General features: G+C 40.2%; 1 protein-coding gene across 3 annotated transcripts in view; it reads right to left on the bottom strand.

Moving 5' to 3' along the window:
* The window catches only part of ANKRD6 (ankyrin repeat domain 6), a 201,088-nt gene that overhangs the window by 86,212 nt on the left and 97,964 nt on the right, over window positions 1–16,912 (bottom strand). The window contains exon 1 of one of the 3 annotated variants that reach the window (XM_055330659.1): window positions 9,800–9,858. The exons of the other annotated variants lie outside the window; for them this stretch is intronic. The gene's annotated coding sequence lies outside the window, so the exon portion shown is untranslated. Of the gene's footprint in view, window positions 1–9,799; window positions 9,859–16,912 lie in introns of those variants that run through there. 3 annotated transcript variants of the gene reach the window in all.

Here is a 16,912-nt window from a genome sequence, read left to right as displayed (position 1 = left end):
TTGGGTAAAACCACAAATGCTAAAGACAAACCAAAACAAGCAATGCCAAATTACAAGACCAATCCCCACACAATAGTTTACCTTCTATCCATACATTTCTCCCACCTACTTTTTAAATCTGCTTTAATCAGTCTTCTTTCCACTCCAATTTTCTCACTAATCTATTTGTTGTTGATGTTGTACTATACTACGCACTTATGGAAGAGATGGGCACAAAGAAGTATAGAAGCCGGGGAAGGGATCTTTCTTGCTTAGTGTGTTAGAGGTGAAAAAAGGAATCAACAAAGTTCTCACAGAGAAGGGAAGGTGTGGGATGGGTGGTGGAGGATGTGTAGGATTTTGTTAGCTAGAGAAGGGGAGAAGAAATAGGTAGAAGAAACAGCAAGAGCAAAAAGGCAGAGTAGTCTTGAAGTACACATCATGAGTGGTAAAGACAAGCAAGAGACTGTTGCAGCTGAAGCTCATTATATGTGGGTGATGACCCAGAGATCATGCTGCAAAGTTGAGCTGTGAAAAAATGTTCATATCATGCCAAAGTTTGGTTTATATCTTGCATTTGTGATGGGCAGCTCTAGAAGTTGGTAAACAGAAGAGAAACTAGTCCTATTTTGACTCAACGTAGACTTCAAGATTTCTAAGAATTAGATTTATTATAATTATAGGTTCACGTTATACTTTCAAGATTGTATACACATGGCTTTCTTTCTCTTTCTTCATTTGTTTATTCTTTTATTCCTTCCTTTCCTCTTTTTGTTTTAGTCAATAGATCTTATTTTTTAAATCAGTTTTAGGTTTACAGAAAACTGACCAGAAAGTACAAAGGGTTTCCATGTACCCCCCCAAAAGCCCCCTGCCAGTTTCCCCTATTATTAACATTCTGCATTGGTATGAAAAATGTTTTATAATTGATGAGTCAATATTGTTACATTATTACTAATTAAAGGTCATGGTTTGCACTAGGGTTTCTTTGTGTGTATAGTTCCATGGGTTTGGACAAATGTATAATGAGGTGTATACACCATTACAGTACCATACAGAATAGTTTCACTGGCCTAATGCTCTACTTATTTATCCCTCTCTTCCCTCAACTTCTGGCAGCCACTGAACTCAATACTATCTCATAGTTTTCCCTTTCTCACAACGTCATATAGTTGGAATCATATAGTACATAACCTTTTCGGTTGGCTTCTTTCACTTAGTAACATGCACTTAAGGTTTCTCCAAGTCTTTTCATGGCTTGATAACTCACTTTTGTTATCATTAAATCATATTCCGTTCTACAGATGTACCAGTTTATCCATTCATCTATTAAAGGACCTTTTCATTGCTTTCAAGTTTTAGCAATTATGAATAAAGCTGCTATAAACAAACTATTGATGTGGTTTTTGTGTGTCACACTTCTCTTTTTTTTTTAATCTCATTTGGTAAATACTAAGGAATACCACTAGTAAATCATATGCTAGGAAAATGTTTAGCTTTATAAGAAACTGCTATACTGTCTTCCAAAATGGCTATTAACGTTTTACATTCCCACCAGCTGATTTTACATTGACCTAATTGCCAAATGGAATGGTAACTTTCAGTTCTTACCTTATATGATTTCTCTGTTGCATTAGGCACTGCTATCATCCCTTCATCACACTTCCTTCTCCTTTGGTGTCTGTGACCCAGTCTCTTCTTGTTCTCCTACCATCCCTTGAACTATTTTTCTCTCATTCAAGGGCTCTTCATTCACGGGTCCCCAAATGCAGGTCCCTGAGATTCTATCTCTGATTGCCTTCTCTGCTCATCTTCTTCTCTAGAAAATCTCGGTTACCCACCTCCCCACCCCCTGCTGTTGCTGCCCACATGCTCCTCTGCTGCCTAGATACAGACTTCTTTAGCCTCAATCACTTTCTCTGAAGCTCCATATTTTAAGCACTCAACCATTTAAAGACATCTTACTTGGATGTCCCCTATCAACATATTCACACCAAATCATCATCCTTTTTTCAAACCCATTCCTTTTCCTCCATCCCCATTTTGGTGACCAGCTCCATCTTTCATCTATCTGCCTGTTTCCCTAATCTGGAACACTCCTCCCGTTCCTCTAATTCTCCTTCCCCCGCTCCCACATTCCATAAATTACCAAATCCTCCTGATTTGAGACAGTAATACACAGAGATTAAAAATGAGAGTTTTGAGGGGTGCCATCAGTTAAGTGACAGCTCTTGGTTTCAGCTCAGGATGTGATCTCAGGGTCATAAGATCAAGCCCTGCAGCTGGCTTCATGCTCAGCATAGAGTACTGCTTGGGACCTCTCTCCTTTCCTTCTGCCCCTCTCACTCGTGCTCTGTCTCTCTCATATAAAGTAAATAAATCTTTAAAAAATATGAGAGTTTTGGGATCAGTTTGCTGGGCTCAAATCCCAGCTCTGGGTAAATTTCTTTGGGTAAATTTCTAATGACTCTAAGCCTGTTTTCTCATGTATAAAACAGAATAACAGTTCTTACCTCACTGGGTTGTTGCAAAGATTGAATGAGATAATACACGCACTATATAATGCCTGGCACACAGACAGTGCTCAGTAAATATAAGCATGGCTGTATGGTTGTTGCTTAAATGTTCCTTGATCTATCCTCTCTTCTCTAGCTGCATTGCCACTTGCTTTGATTTAGGAAGTCGTCATTTCTTACCTGAACTATCACAGTGATCTCCAACTGCATGCTAATGACATTTCTTGAAATTCTGCCTTTGATTATCTAAACTTGGAAACTGGGATAAGAAAGGTGAAGTACTTTTCAGCTTGTGTAATGGAATCTGCTGCTGCAGATGAGTTTTTACCAAGGGAAAAGTAGGCCAGACTAATGTTCAGGATTCTGACAGTGAGTATACTTGGGCTCAAAATATATCTTCAATAAAAGCTAACTTTGTAGAAATCAATATAACCTGCCCAGATTGTTGTCAGGATTTACTAAACTTGACCCTCAGGAAAGAGAGCCATTGAGCCAACAGTGTTAAATTCTCCTCTGACTGGGCCTTAGAAGATCACTGAGCAAGTAAGGGATAAGTTCTCCCTTCTGTGTGTAGAAGAAAGGGAGTAATGGGAAACTTCTCTAATTCATTTCAGGATGGCAAAGATTGAAATTGCAGACAGATGAGCTGCAATGCTGGAGGAGTCATTAACACTGCCTATCTGCCAGGCAATAGTCTGCTCGGCTGTGGTGCCTAGGTCTTTGGTGCCAACTATTTTGCCTGTGTCTATGGACCTCTCATCCTTTGTGCTTCTGGTCAAAGAGCGTTCTATGACCAGACCATATGGGGGCTATAGAGACTGCTAATCAGGAGAGAAGTTGGCATGCAGAAGCTATCTCCCAAGGTACTCTCCTGGTCTCAAGTCCTGCCCATCCCCTCCTCCACCTCAATATATATCATCACTCTTAGAATGCTCTTTTCACAGCAAATGTGATCATGCTTCCCCTTTTCTAATAACCCTCAGTGACTCGGGTTCCCCCAGAACAAAGTCCATGAGACACAAGTCCACACATGGCCTGGTGTTACCTCGATTTCCCACCCGCCCATTCTGCACCCTGGCTTCACCACACAGGTATACAGAACCTGAAAAGCACCGTCCTGCCATTTTTGCTTACAATACTCTTTAGATCTTTTCCAAACTCTTTCTTATCCTTCAAACCTGATTCAAGGTTTCCTTCTCACAGAAGATTCTTCCAATGCTACTCTATATTCCAGGTTCCCAAGGCCCAAACCCCAGGTAGCCTAGGCTCAAATCCGACTTGACTACTTATTTGGGGCAACGTATTTAATAAATCTAAGTTCATTTCCTCATGTGTAAAATAGAAAGGATAGCAGTTTTTACCCATTGGGTTGTTGCAAACATTAAAAGAGGCTAATATAAAATAATGTAACTTTTAAATCTCATTGTAAGTATTTACCAAACTGGACTGCAATTGTGTGATGTCAGTTTTCTTGGCCTCCCCTCCTACCTTCTGATTAAAAAGCCTTCCCCATTCAGCTACTCTTCTAAGGACACTGTCCCAGCCAGAGAGGCTTCTGGACTTTAGGATGCAGAATTACAGGACAGTCAGCAGCGAGGGGAAAGGAGAAGGTTGACTTGTCAAGGGAGGCCAAGCTACTCTGTTTAACAAAGAGCTGGGAGAGAGAGAAAAGAAGTGCCATGCAGGATGGAGGAAGGAAAAAGAGTTTAAAAGAGTTTCTGGAGGTTGGCGGCAAACAATTGGCTTCTAAACACTGTGGAATATGAGAGAATTAGGGGGAGGAAAAGGGATATGAAAATTGTTACCGGGAGTTTATGAATTGAGTTTCCCTTAATTTTTTAAAAAGGAACAAGTTAATGATTACTATTTTTTAAAAATTATTTTTGGTCTTTGGATTGTGATTTTTTTGAATACATCCATACAAACACTAGACCACATGAAACTGAAATTCTTTAGGGGTACCCTTGTTTACAATGTCTTTGCTCTAGAGTCAGCTTCTCCAGTAGAGGAGCTGTGTCTCATCGCTTTCTGTAAATCCAATGCAATCACACAGCCATATGTGATGTATGAACAGTAAATACTTGCTGAATAAATAAACACATCTATGCTTATACAACTGGATCATAGATTCCTATGAGCAAGTCAATGCTCTAATTTTTCCATCTATCCAAATAAATCATTGAATGCTGTGGTGAGTTGAATAGTGGCCCCCCTAAAAGATATGTCCATGTCCTAATCCCCAGAGCCTGAGTGCTAAATTATATAACAAAAGATATATTAATGGGGCAGCCAGTGTGGCTCAGTGGTTAAGTGCCACCTTTGGCCCAGGGCGTGATCCTGCAGACCCAGGATCTTGTCCCACGTCGGGCTCCCTGCATGGAGCCTGCTTCTCCCTCTGCCTGTGTCTCTGCCTCTCTCTCTCTGTGTCTCTCATGAATAAATAATTATTTTTTTAAAAAGATATATTATGTTAAGGATCCTGAGAAGAGATGGTTATCCTGGATTATCTGGGTGAGTTCTAAATGCAATCATGTGAATCCTTAGAAGAGAAGCAAAGGGAGTCTTAAAACAGAAAAAAAGGAGGCCATGTGACCCCAAAGGCAGAGATTAGAGTGATGAGGACACATGCCACCTAGAGCCATCAGAGGCCAGGTGAGGAAAGGAAGAATTATCCCCTAGAGCTTCCACAGGGAGTACAGCCCAGCTGACATCTTGATTTCAGATTTCTGGCCTCCAGAATGTGAGAGAATAACTCCCTACTGTTTTAAGCCATCGAGTTTATGGTGATTTGTTACAGCAGCCACAGGAAAATAACACAAATGCTTATACATAATGGATGTTCAATAACTCTTTGTCAATTACCTGTCGGGGTCACTTACAATCACAAGCTGTGCTTCCTTTTCAAAGTCACTCACCCACTCTCTCCTGGCCAAGAGCCAGGACTGTACTATGTCACTTCAACATTTACAGTGCTGTTGTAACCAAACGGTCCCTTGCTACTGTCTGAGGGGTAGTCAGGTTCCGGGGGCTAAGTGTCTACTGACTACATACTCCTACATAATGTCCTTCACTCATTCTTTCAAGAAGGAGCTAGCACAGGAGGGAAGCACTTGCAGGAAACACTGCTGAACTGAAAGAGAGCCACATTAGACTTTCAGTTCCCAATTCTGTATCACAGTGTGTGCGTGTGCACACACATACACACACAAGTCTCAATCATAAAGTTGCTCTGCCAGCCAAGAATTAAGTGTCTGAATGCAAGCCCATAGACATAGTTTCAAATACGGTAAAAGGAAGTCTGGGATTAACAGGAGTGTCTACTCAGAAGTAAACATCGCAGGGACCTGCCACTATAATTACAGCATTATTTCTTCCACTATATTCCTCAGAGAACAGAGGTCTTCTCTCAGAGCTGGAGGAGGTCTCTTGGTCAGCAAGCCCATGACCCTTGCAGGAGACCACTCAAATTCCTCCAGCATGCACACTTATTGCTTTTACTTATCAAGGTCTGCTATCTAATCTTCCAGAAATTATTGTTTTTAAGTCTGCTGGACTCAGTTTTTATAGGAGTGATCCTAATTTGATCAATTGTACAGTTGATGAAGTATTAACATAATATCCATCTGATACTGAAATAGATACCACCTCTCCTTCCCAACTCCTATTTCCCCTAATCCACATGACTTTCTGTAATAGCTCTTCCTTTTTTTTAAAGATTATTTATTTATTTATTTATTTATTTATTTATTTATTTATTTATGTATTCATTCATGAGAGACAGAGAGAGAGAGAGAGAAAGGCAGAGGGAGAAGCAGGCTCCATGCAGGGAGCCCGATATGGGATTTGATCCCGAGACTCCAGGACCACGCCCTGGGCCAAAGGCAGGCACTAAACTGCTAAGCCACCCAGGGATCCCCTGTAATAATAGCTCTTTCAAAATCTGCAACTTTCAGCAAGCATGACTGGGTTAGATGTGATGCAATAGTAATATTGTGCATCACCTACAAAAAGAGACTTCCAATAAACAACTGTTTCCACACCAGTGTTTGCAGAAGACTATACACACATGGATTTCTCATCTCAATTCCCTTTTAAGACTGGCTGAGGTAGAAGTGGGTAGAAGCAAGGGAAGAAGAAGGTTACTTAAACACTCCGCTCACAGAGTGTGCTTCATGACTCTGGGCAGGCTATATAACTTTCCTGGGCCTTAATGTCCTCATCTGTAAAATGGGGGTAATAATAGTAGCTACTAGCTGCATCAGGAAGCTGAAAGAATTACCTGTGGGAGTAGATGACAAGCATTTAGCATAGCACCTGGCACAGAGTAAGCACTCAGGAAATATTGTGTGTGTGTGTGTGTGTTTGTGTGTGCACATGAATAAAGTCAACCAGAGGCTAAATTCTCCAATTAGATTTCCAAACTCTTTCCATTATTTAATCCTCCTTCTACCTCTTCTTTACAGTTCCCAGTGGCTGCCCCAAGGAGAGCTTGGTCCCTTGGCCTTACTCAATACACAGCATGACACAGCGTTTGGCTTCAGCACAAACCTTTGCTAGGATCAAGTGTTCCCACAGAGGAGGGGAATTAGGACTTCAAGTGGAGCTGGCCATCAGGGAGGCTTTGCAGCCTCTCCCCATACTCGGGCCATCACACACCGACAGACATGTGCATGCTTGGAAAGATGGCCTCTGACCTCGTGGACTCTGCATCCCAGGAAGGTGAGGATCTATTTATTAGGTGGAGGGCAAGCTTCCGTGGAATGTTCCACCTGAAGTCAGCTCTCCTCACATTCAGTCTCTTCCTACCCCTGGTTATTTCCCAGCTCAGACTTTCTCTCAAACTGGTTATTGTTCATATTTTAAGTTTCGGTCATAGATTAACCATAGCAAATCTGGTCTAAATTCTTTTGCTACTAATAATTGCATCACATGACAATCATGCCCAATTGTCATCAGCATCAGTTATGGTCCATTATTTGAAATTAAAATTTGGCCACATCTTTACAAGGAAAAGAGGTTCTTACAGTGAAGGCAGCAAGAACAGAAATGACACCGACCTTGAATTGCTTATTACATGCCCAGAATTAGCCCCAGAGATATCTGTCCCCAAGAGTTTTAAACAATCTTAAAATAGGTCTCTTAGGAATTTCTCATTATTATCATGGTCAAATTATTTCCATGATGAAAATATATATAATTAGTTGAGCTTCACCAGTCTTCAGGAGACAGGGTCAACTTGAGAAATTACAAAGCATGAGACCCTCTGGGTAAGAGTCCCAGGTGAAGCCTCTGCCCTCCCTCTTCTGATAGTTTTCTCAGGGACTGAAGCTGTGCTTCTCTTCATCAAAGGGTAGGTCTGGATTCGCTATGATACGTGAAGCTTTTGTTCCCAGGTTTCCACCGATCTTCTTTGGGACTCAGTCCCTATGAAGAATCCACAGACCCACTCTAGCCCTTCCTTGGGGGAGAGGGGGTTGCTCCCCCAAACAGTTCCATGTGTTCTCCACCTTCAGGCAGATTGCCTCTTTGATGATCATTTAGTCCAATGTCCAAACAAAGAGCACGCTGGGAAGAGGGCAAGAGAGAAAAACGAAGGAGAAAGGGGAGAGAGGGAGGACTGCAGGAGGAAGGACAACATGAAAAGACCATGAGCGTACCACAGCTAGGATGCAGCTACTGATAAGAAGAGGTGGGGAGCACACTCAAGGGCAATCCCTTCCAATTCCCGCCCCTCCCCCAGCCAGAAATATTCAGCCCAGCTCAATCTCTGTTCACTGGGTGTTGGTTAAATCAGTGCAGGGACTCCTTGTGATAGAATTTATGTCTTATAATTCTACAGTCTGTATCAGGCTTAGCAAAATGTTTAGCAATATTTTATTTGATTTTTTAAAAAGATTTATTTGTTTATTCATGAGAGACAGAGAGAGAGGCAGACACAGGGAGAGGGAGAAGCAGGCTCCCTGTGGGGAGCCCGAAGCAGGATTCGATCCCAGGACCCCGGGATCAAGACCTGAGCTGAAGCAGACGCTCAACCGCTGGGCCACCCAGGTGTCCCTCTAGTTTTAATACTAAAGTAAAATGTTGCTGGGACATCTGAACTTTCAGAAACAGAATGGACGCATGTATCCAGCACCTTAATCCACAAAATCAATCACCAGTATCCCTGAAGCCCCCTTCATGCACATCTAATTCTACTTTCACCCCCAGGAGTAACCACTCTCCTGATTTTTAACAACATGGATTAGTTTCACCTATTTTTGAATTTTATGTGAATGGAATCAAATAGAATGTATCCTTTTCTGTCTGGCTTCTTTCATTTCACATTTGTGAAATTCATCCATACTGTACTCTATTCATTCTCATGGCTATGTAGTGTTCCATTGTATGAATACGCCACAATTCATTTATCCATTCTATTGATGGGCTTTCGGGTAGTTTTATATTTCATGTACTCAAAACAGTGCGGCTTTGAATATTCTTACATGCATAGTTTTTGGTGAAGACACATATGCCAAGTCTACCTAGGAATAGAATTTTGGGGTCATAGGCATGCACATGTATATTCAAATTCAGCAGATGTTTCTATGCATATTTCTCACAATCACATGTATCCTATCAGTCTATGTGAATCATATAAGGCACATGAGAGTCCCAGGCAGAAATGAGGAGCACTGGGTTTGTCTATTCCTACCACTCTTAGAGACAGTCTATGCCTTCAAAAAATCATGTAAGAGGAACAAATCTTTAGTTTGCTTTTGTTATTTTGTATAAGTATGTTACAGAGCAAAAGAACTATCACTGCCTGAATATCATTAACTGAAAAATTACTGGCAGACAATGCTGACCCCGGACAGCTGCCTTGCTCCTTCCACCAAGAAGAAACTCACTCCACCCACTGGACCCACATCAAATGCCCAATGGATGGAAAGAAAAGGACACCAAGAACAGTATTTCATTAGTTCATGACTTGTTTTTATCAAATTAGTCTTAAAAAGTAGTTGGATGTATTCCAAAGATGAGAAATGGAAATGAAAGCATAATTATTATTCTGTAAATCATGTGCTCCCTGGCCCACACACTAAGAATCAGGATCACATTGCTTTACAAAGCACTTCAAGTCACTGGACAGTTCTACAAAAACACTTAACAAAGCTCCAAAGGAAAAATCCCCTCCAGGAGCCTGCTTTTCCATACTATGATAGTCTTCTAAAGCATTGCCACAGAAACTACCTTATTTTACTTTCATATTCAAAAAAGATTCCAGAGTTTTCTCAGGTAAACATCCAATTAAGTCACAGACATACCATGTGAGTCAGCTTAAGATTCGTTCTCCCCCTCTCCCTCTGCCCTTCTTCCCTCACTGCTTGCAGACACATTCTCTCTCTAAAAAAATAAAATAAAATAAAATAAGGAATGAACTGATATATCCTATATAACATGGATGGACCTTGAAAAACATTAAGCTAAGTAAACAAAGCCAGACATAAAAGATCACACATTATATACTTGCCTTTATATAAAATATCCAGAATAGACAAATCCATAGAGACAGGAAGTAGATTGGTGATTGGAAGGGGGCACAGGGAAAGAGAATGGGGAATGACTACTAATGGGTATGGGTTTTCTTTTTGGGGTCATAGAAATGTTTTGGAATAGGTAATGACTACACAACTTTGTGGATATAGAAAATACCACTAAATTGTATACTTCAAAAGGATGAGTTCTATGATATATGAAGTATATCTCCATTTTTTAAAATGTCAAGTTCAGACCAGGGCACTGACATCAAACAGCCATGGACTTGACTCCAGCTGCTACATGCATGATGCTGTGGATAAGCGATTTAAGCCCTCTGAGCTGCAGTCTCCTCCTCCGTAAAATGGAGATAAAAGAATGATCTCAAATGGCAACTAGGATACTCAAGATGATACTTTTTTATCACAGTGATCACACATAGAAAGTGCCTAGTAATGATGCTAATGTTTGCAGAAATAGTAGAAACTGGCTCCTAGCAAATGCACGTTTTGACATCCTCCAGGATACACTCATCAATTATTTCTATCAAACCCACTAAAGGACATAACTGATATATATATAATATATAAGGAGTTACACAAGTGAGGTTTGCTGTTCAGTCAAAAGGGGGGAAATCCTGCTATAAAGGAAGACATATCAACAAGCAGAATAACAGGGATGCAAGAGTTGTCTCCAGAGTTCCTAAGGATAAGCTGTCAGGCAGTTGCTGCCAGGAAGTCCTTGTTGGCTGAGAATCAGCTGAGTAGGATGCCACCCCTCAAATACCATCTCCAAGATTCACCTCTTGCCAGAACAACCGCTGCCCCCTACACCTGCCTCAGTTTGTTGCTGGAACACATCATATTTAATCCCTCAAATAATAAGTTGTAATAGGATCTTTCTAGTTAATGGTTTTAGCAATGCCAACGGTACTCCATAAACCAGAAATTTCCTTGAAAGTAATATTTCAGGGGTGACAGTTCAAAATTTATTCTATAATTACCAAGAACTGAAGAAAGACTGACTGCAGGGCGTATCCCTTTAATGGTCTTTGGGACTGCTCCTCTTGTGAACATCAATCACAGTAAGATCCTACAGAAGAGCTTCCTTCTATTAGTTTTTTTTTTTTTTTTTTTGCTTTTACCTTTTCCTAACTGTAGTTTGATGTAATTTTTAAAAATCATCACATTGCTTTCAGCTTTTTTTTTAAGATTTTATTTATTTAGGGATCCCTGGGTGGCGCAGCGGTTTAGCGCCTGCCTTTGGCCCAGGGCGCGATCCTGGAGACCCGGGATCGAATCCCACATCGGGCTCCCGGTGCATGCAGCCTGCTTCTCCCTCTGCCTATGTCTCTGCCTCTCTCTCTCTCTCTCTCTCTCTCTCTCTCTCTGTGACTATCATAAATAAATAAAAATTGAAAAAAATTTTAAAAAAATGTATTTATTCATGAGGAGAGACAGAGACACAGGCAGAGGAAGAAGCAGGCTCCTTGCAGCGAGCCCCACTACAGGATCACGCCCCAGGGGACCCTCAGCTTTTTTACCAGTGTTTTTACATCATCGGCTTGCTGTACTGTTCCTTTCTCAGAAAGTATTTATGTATGTATAAATTATTTACATATGTATAAAATTTTGGCTAGTATATACATTACTTCTCTTAAATTTTCATGGCTTTGTTGAGTGTCAACATAGCTTATAAGTTGTAAGTTGGAAAAAAAAAAGTTGTAAGTTGGAGCCAGGTAAATTTAGGATCCACTCCTTACTGGTTAATTTACTATGTAAAAGCTACTTAACTTCTCTGAGTATCAGCTGCTTCTTTTGTAAAATGGATATATTATCTATTTGTGATAGAATGGTGATGAACATTAAATAAGATAGTGTTAAATAAGATAATAGAAACATTAAGTTACAGAAATAAGATAATGAATCTAGAATGACATAGATACCAGCTTTTAGTAACGACTATTATTGCTCTTATGGCATTAGACAATCATGTTTGACTCTGGTTCAATATTGCTTTCCTCAAGAGTTAGTATGCCTTTTGGGGTTTGAGACACTTGGAAGAACTGGGCCTCTGTGAACCCTGTGAATGTATCTGTCACACAGGAAGTTCTAGGTTTAAATGATGTATTTCTCTGAGCTCCTCTTGTAAATAAAGTCTAGTGGAGACCCCTTGTTTCAGGCACCTGTATATACCACTTCATCATTCTCTTGACTTCACCTTTTTTTTTCTTTTAAGATTTTATTTATTTATTCATGAGAGAGGCAGAAACATAGGCAGAGAGAGAAGCAGGCTCCACGCAGGGAGCCCGATGTGGGACTCGATCCTAGGACTCCAGGACCATGCCATGGGCGGCAGGCAGGCACTAAACCGCTGAGCCATCCAGGGATCCCCTTGACTTCACCTTTTAAGTGACTGCTGCTCCAACCAGAACTGCAGACCAGAGACCTACGCAGCACCTCACCTGGGGATGCAGTTTCTTTGACACTACAGAGTGGGACTCCCTCAGCATATCTCTTGGCACAACGTAGAGGTGTGGGAAGTTTACACAGATGGAGCCACCCACCCTGAAACTTGCCATGGGAACATTTTGTGGACAAGTTCCAGAATTCTAAACTCCTCCCTGAACTTTTTGAACCCCTAAAGTAACTTTTACTTGATAGAGGAAAGTTGCCGCTTCTTGCTCAGAGACCAAAACACCTCACTTAAGGCAACTGCTTCCTAAGGCGATACTCCTCTTCTTCAAAATCCTTCCACCTCAGCCAATAATTAGGGTCAGGTCTCAGCACCATGTGAGGAAACAGTCCCTGCCCTTGCAGGAACTAGATTCATAGCGAAGGACTTTCAGATTCCACTGTTCTGTACTGATGGAACTGAGGGAACACATGGGTGAGGGAAGGTCAATGGGATGAATGTCAGGATAGACTGATGAGAATTTATTGACACAAAAGCACTCTCTTGTAAGTTGTGGCTTAGTATCTGGCACAGACACCTGAAGTTGGTCTGGCTCCTTGAAGTCTGGGCACAGTAATGGCCTACAGAGGCTAATAGGGATGCAGGAACAGCTTTGGCAGAATGTTGAGGGAGGAGTCAAAAGGCAAAAAGATGGGTGCGCTAGACTGGATTTATTATGAACCAAAGTACTCACTGTCTGAACATGATCCCAGGAAGATCTGATCACTAAAGGGATAAGGGGCATCATTAAAGAGTCCAGTGGTTCTGTTCTCTGTTGACCAGAGTTGACTATAGGAGATGCTGCCATAGTATAAGGCTCTTCTGAATTAATGGGAAATGACAAGATTCCAAAATTGCAGAGGCCAGGCTGTGACAACTAACCATCAGAGGCTAGGTGGATGTAAATATAAGAACTGCCAACAAGGCCACACTGGCAAACAAGAGGTTTTGGCCATTTGGAAGGCATCTATGGCAATGCTGATTGGCCATGGGAAAGATGAGGAGACAATTGACCAGGATGTTATTTGACTTGTATAAAAAAAGAGTCAGCTGAGAGCAGAAGGTTGATATCAGTTGCTGTAATTCATAGGTTTACAGGCCACTGACTGAGAAGAGATTAGGTCTTCTTGGGGAAAAACCCTGCAATACTACCACAAAGCTCATACAATAAAGGTTTCACTGATCCTTCTACAAAAGGACATGGAACCACTTACTAGGATTGTTGGCACTGAGGAAAGTGGAATGCCAGATTTTTCATGTTGGTTATGGGTCTAAGCTGACTCTAATCCTATGGGACCAAAATGCTACTTTTCCAATTGGAGCAGAGGCTTATGGACTCCACGTGACAAAGTTGTCACCACGTCTAGTAGGTCCACAAAAGCATCTTGTGGTTATTTCATATAGATATACCTAGAAACTGACATAACCCTCATAATGGTACCCTGTGGAAGAGTAAGGACACTCTCTCTGTAGAAGAGGAAGACCCCCTATAGATGCTATTTTTCTTACATTTATAAAGCAAAACAGTATTTTGTTCCTGGAATAATAGTTGGCAGTCTGAAAAAATAAAGATAAAAGATAGTCTATATTCCTTTACAAGATGGTATGAAGGAACATTCACAATATATTTGCCTTTTGTCATGTCTGATAGTCTTACATGTCCATGATATTTAGTGACCTGAATTTTGTCCATTACCAGACAAGCTGAATAGCTGAATGTAAGATACCATAAAAAGCCCAAGAACAAATTCATATTTGGCAATTTGAGATTAAACAGTTAAACAATATTCATTTGGGCAAATGAAGTCCCCATTCTCCCCACAGTGTTACCATTTTTAACAAGTATAAATACAAATTTGTTAGACAAAGAGGAAGAAAAAAAGGACACCAGCTTATGTGGTTGAAATTAAAAGCTATAATTAGGAATGACTGCAGCTCATTTTTACCTTTATATGGAAAAGTTGTGAAATGAAGTGATTTAGCACTGAATTCCTTATACTGATGACCTTAAAGAATTTTAGGTGTCAGAGCTGATCCAAAAAATAACACACAAAAAATTCTTAAGGTTAAAGAACCATATCCTATTCTTATTTAACCTTACTTGCCTCCACAGTGCTTTGCACAGAGTAGATACTCATTAAACAGTTGGTGAGACAAAGAATCTTAAAATTTATATAAAAACACAAAAGATCGAGACTACTCAAAGCAATCTTGAAAAAGAAAAGCAAAGTTGGAGGTATCACAATTCTGTACTTCAAGTCACATTACAAAGTTGTAGGGATCAAAACAGTACGATACTGGCACAAAAACAGACACACAGATCAATAGAACAGAAGAGAAAATTCAGAAATAAGCCCACAATTATATGGTCAATTACATTATTATTTATTTATTTATTATTATTTATTTATTTATGCATTCATTCATTCATGAGAGACACAGAGAGAGAGAGAGAGAGAGAGAGAGAGAGAGAAAGAGAGAGAGAAGCAGAGACACAGGCAGAGGGAGAAGCAGGCTCCATGCAGGGAGCCCGACGCGGGACTCAATCCCGGGACTCCAGGATCGCACCCTGGGCCAAAGGCAGGCGCCAAACCGCTGAGCCACCAGGGATTCCCCTATATGGTCAATTAATCTTCAACAAAGCAGGCAAGATTATGCAATGGGAAAAAGATAATCTCTTCAACAAATGGTGTTGGGAAAACTGGACAGCAACATACAAAAGAATGAAACTGGACCACTTTCTTATACCATATACAAAAATGAACTCAAAGTGGATTAAAGATCTAAATATGAGACCTGAAAACATAAGAATCCTAAAAGAGCACAGGCAGTAACTTCTTTGACAGTAGCCATAGTAACTTCTTTTTAGATATGTCTCCTGAGGCAAGGAAAACAAAAGCAAAAATAAACTATCAGGACTACATCAAAATAAAAAGCTTTGGTGCAGAAGAAAACAATCAACAAAACTAAAAGGCAAGCTACTGAACGGGAGAAGATATTTGCAAATGACTATCTGATAAAGGGTTAGAATCTAAAATATATAAAGAACTTATAGAACTCAATACAAAAAAAAAAAGGATAATCCAACAAAAACTGGGCAAAAGACTTGAGCAAACATTTCTCCAAAGAAGTCATCCAGTAGGCCAAGATACACATCAAAAGATACTCTTCATTATTTATCATCAGGGAAATGTAAATCAAAACTACAATGAGATATCACTGCACACCTGTCAGAATGGCTAAAATCAACAACACAAGAAACAACAAGTGTTAGCAAGGATATGGAGAAAAAGGAACATTCATGCACTGTTGATGGGAATGCAAACTGGTGCAGCCACTGTAGAAAATAGTATGGAGGTTACTTAAAATGTTAAAAATAGAACTACCTTCTGATCCAGCAATCACACTACTGGATATTTACCCAAAGAATACAATAACTCTAATTCAAAGGGACACATGCACTCCAATATTTATAGCAGCATTATATACATTAGCCAAATTATGAAAACAGCCCAAGTGTCCATGGATTGATGAATGGGTAAAAAGGACGTGGTAAATATATACAATGGAATATTATTCAGCCATCAAAAGAATAAAATCTTGCCATTTGCAACGACATGGATGGAGCTAGAAAGTACAACACTAAGTAAAATAAGTCAGTCAGAAAAAGACAAATATCATATGATTTCACTCATATGTAGAATCTGAGAAACAAACAAGGAAAGGGAAAAAAATAAGAGAGACAAAGCAAGAAACAGACTCTTAATTATACAGAACAAACTAATGGTTATCAGAGGGGAAGTGGGCAAAGGGATGGGTTAAATAGGTGATGAGGATTAAGGAGTGTATTTGTTGTGATGAGCCCTGGTGATATATGGAAGTATTGAATCACTATATTGTATGTCTGAAGCTGATAGAACACTGCATGTTAACTAACTGGAATGATAATACAAACTTAAAAAAAAAACAGTTGGTGAGAGCTATTTCTCTATGACAAGAGATCACTAGAAAAGCAGCACCAGGAGCAAGGATTCTGAGAGTGTCAAAAGGATTTTGTGTCCTGTACTATCCATGCCTCCTATGCCTCAGGATGATCAAACAGTAAATGAGATGAAGTTTCTCTTTGAAAAAGTTTACCTCATAGTACAGAAGTACAGAGATAAAAAAAGGAAGAATGACAGAAATATGATCACTGTACATTGCTTAATGCATTAATGGATCTCGGCAATCAACAGGTAATAGCATTACAGAGAGAGACAGCAGCAACTAGACATTGTATACCTTCTGTTAGAAGTACATAACACCAATTGTGCCTCTCACCCCCCAAAAAGAGCCCAAATCTGATCAAGCTTCTAGGAGATCTAACTACCAATGTATAGAAAATATAAGGAATAGAGGCACGTGTTAAAGGACACCATGCGGATGCTTTCTTCTAACTTGACTTTTTA

This window comes from Nyctereutes procyonoides, unplaced genomic scaffold (genome assembly GCF_905146905.1).
Source record: "Nyctereutes procyonoides isolate TBG_1078 unplaced genomic scaffold, NYPRO_anot_genome, whole genome shotgun sequence".
NCBI classification, from domain to species: domain Eukaryota; kingdom Metazoa; phylum Chordata; class Mammalia; order Carnivora; family Canidae; genus Nyctereutes; species Nyctereutes procyonoides.
Note: the sequence above shows the minus strand (reverse complement) of the source record. Positions and strands in the feature narration are given on the sequence as shown.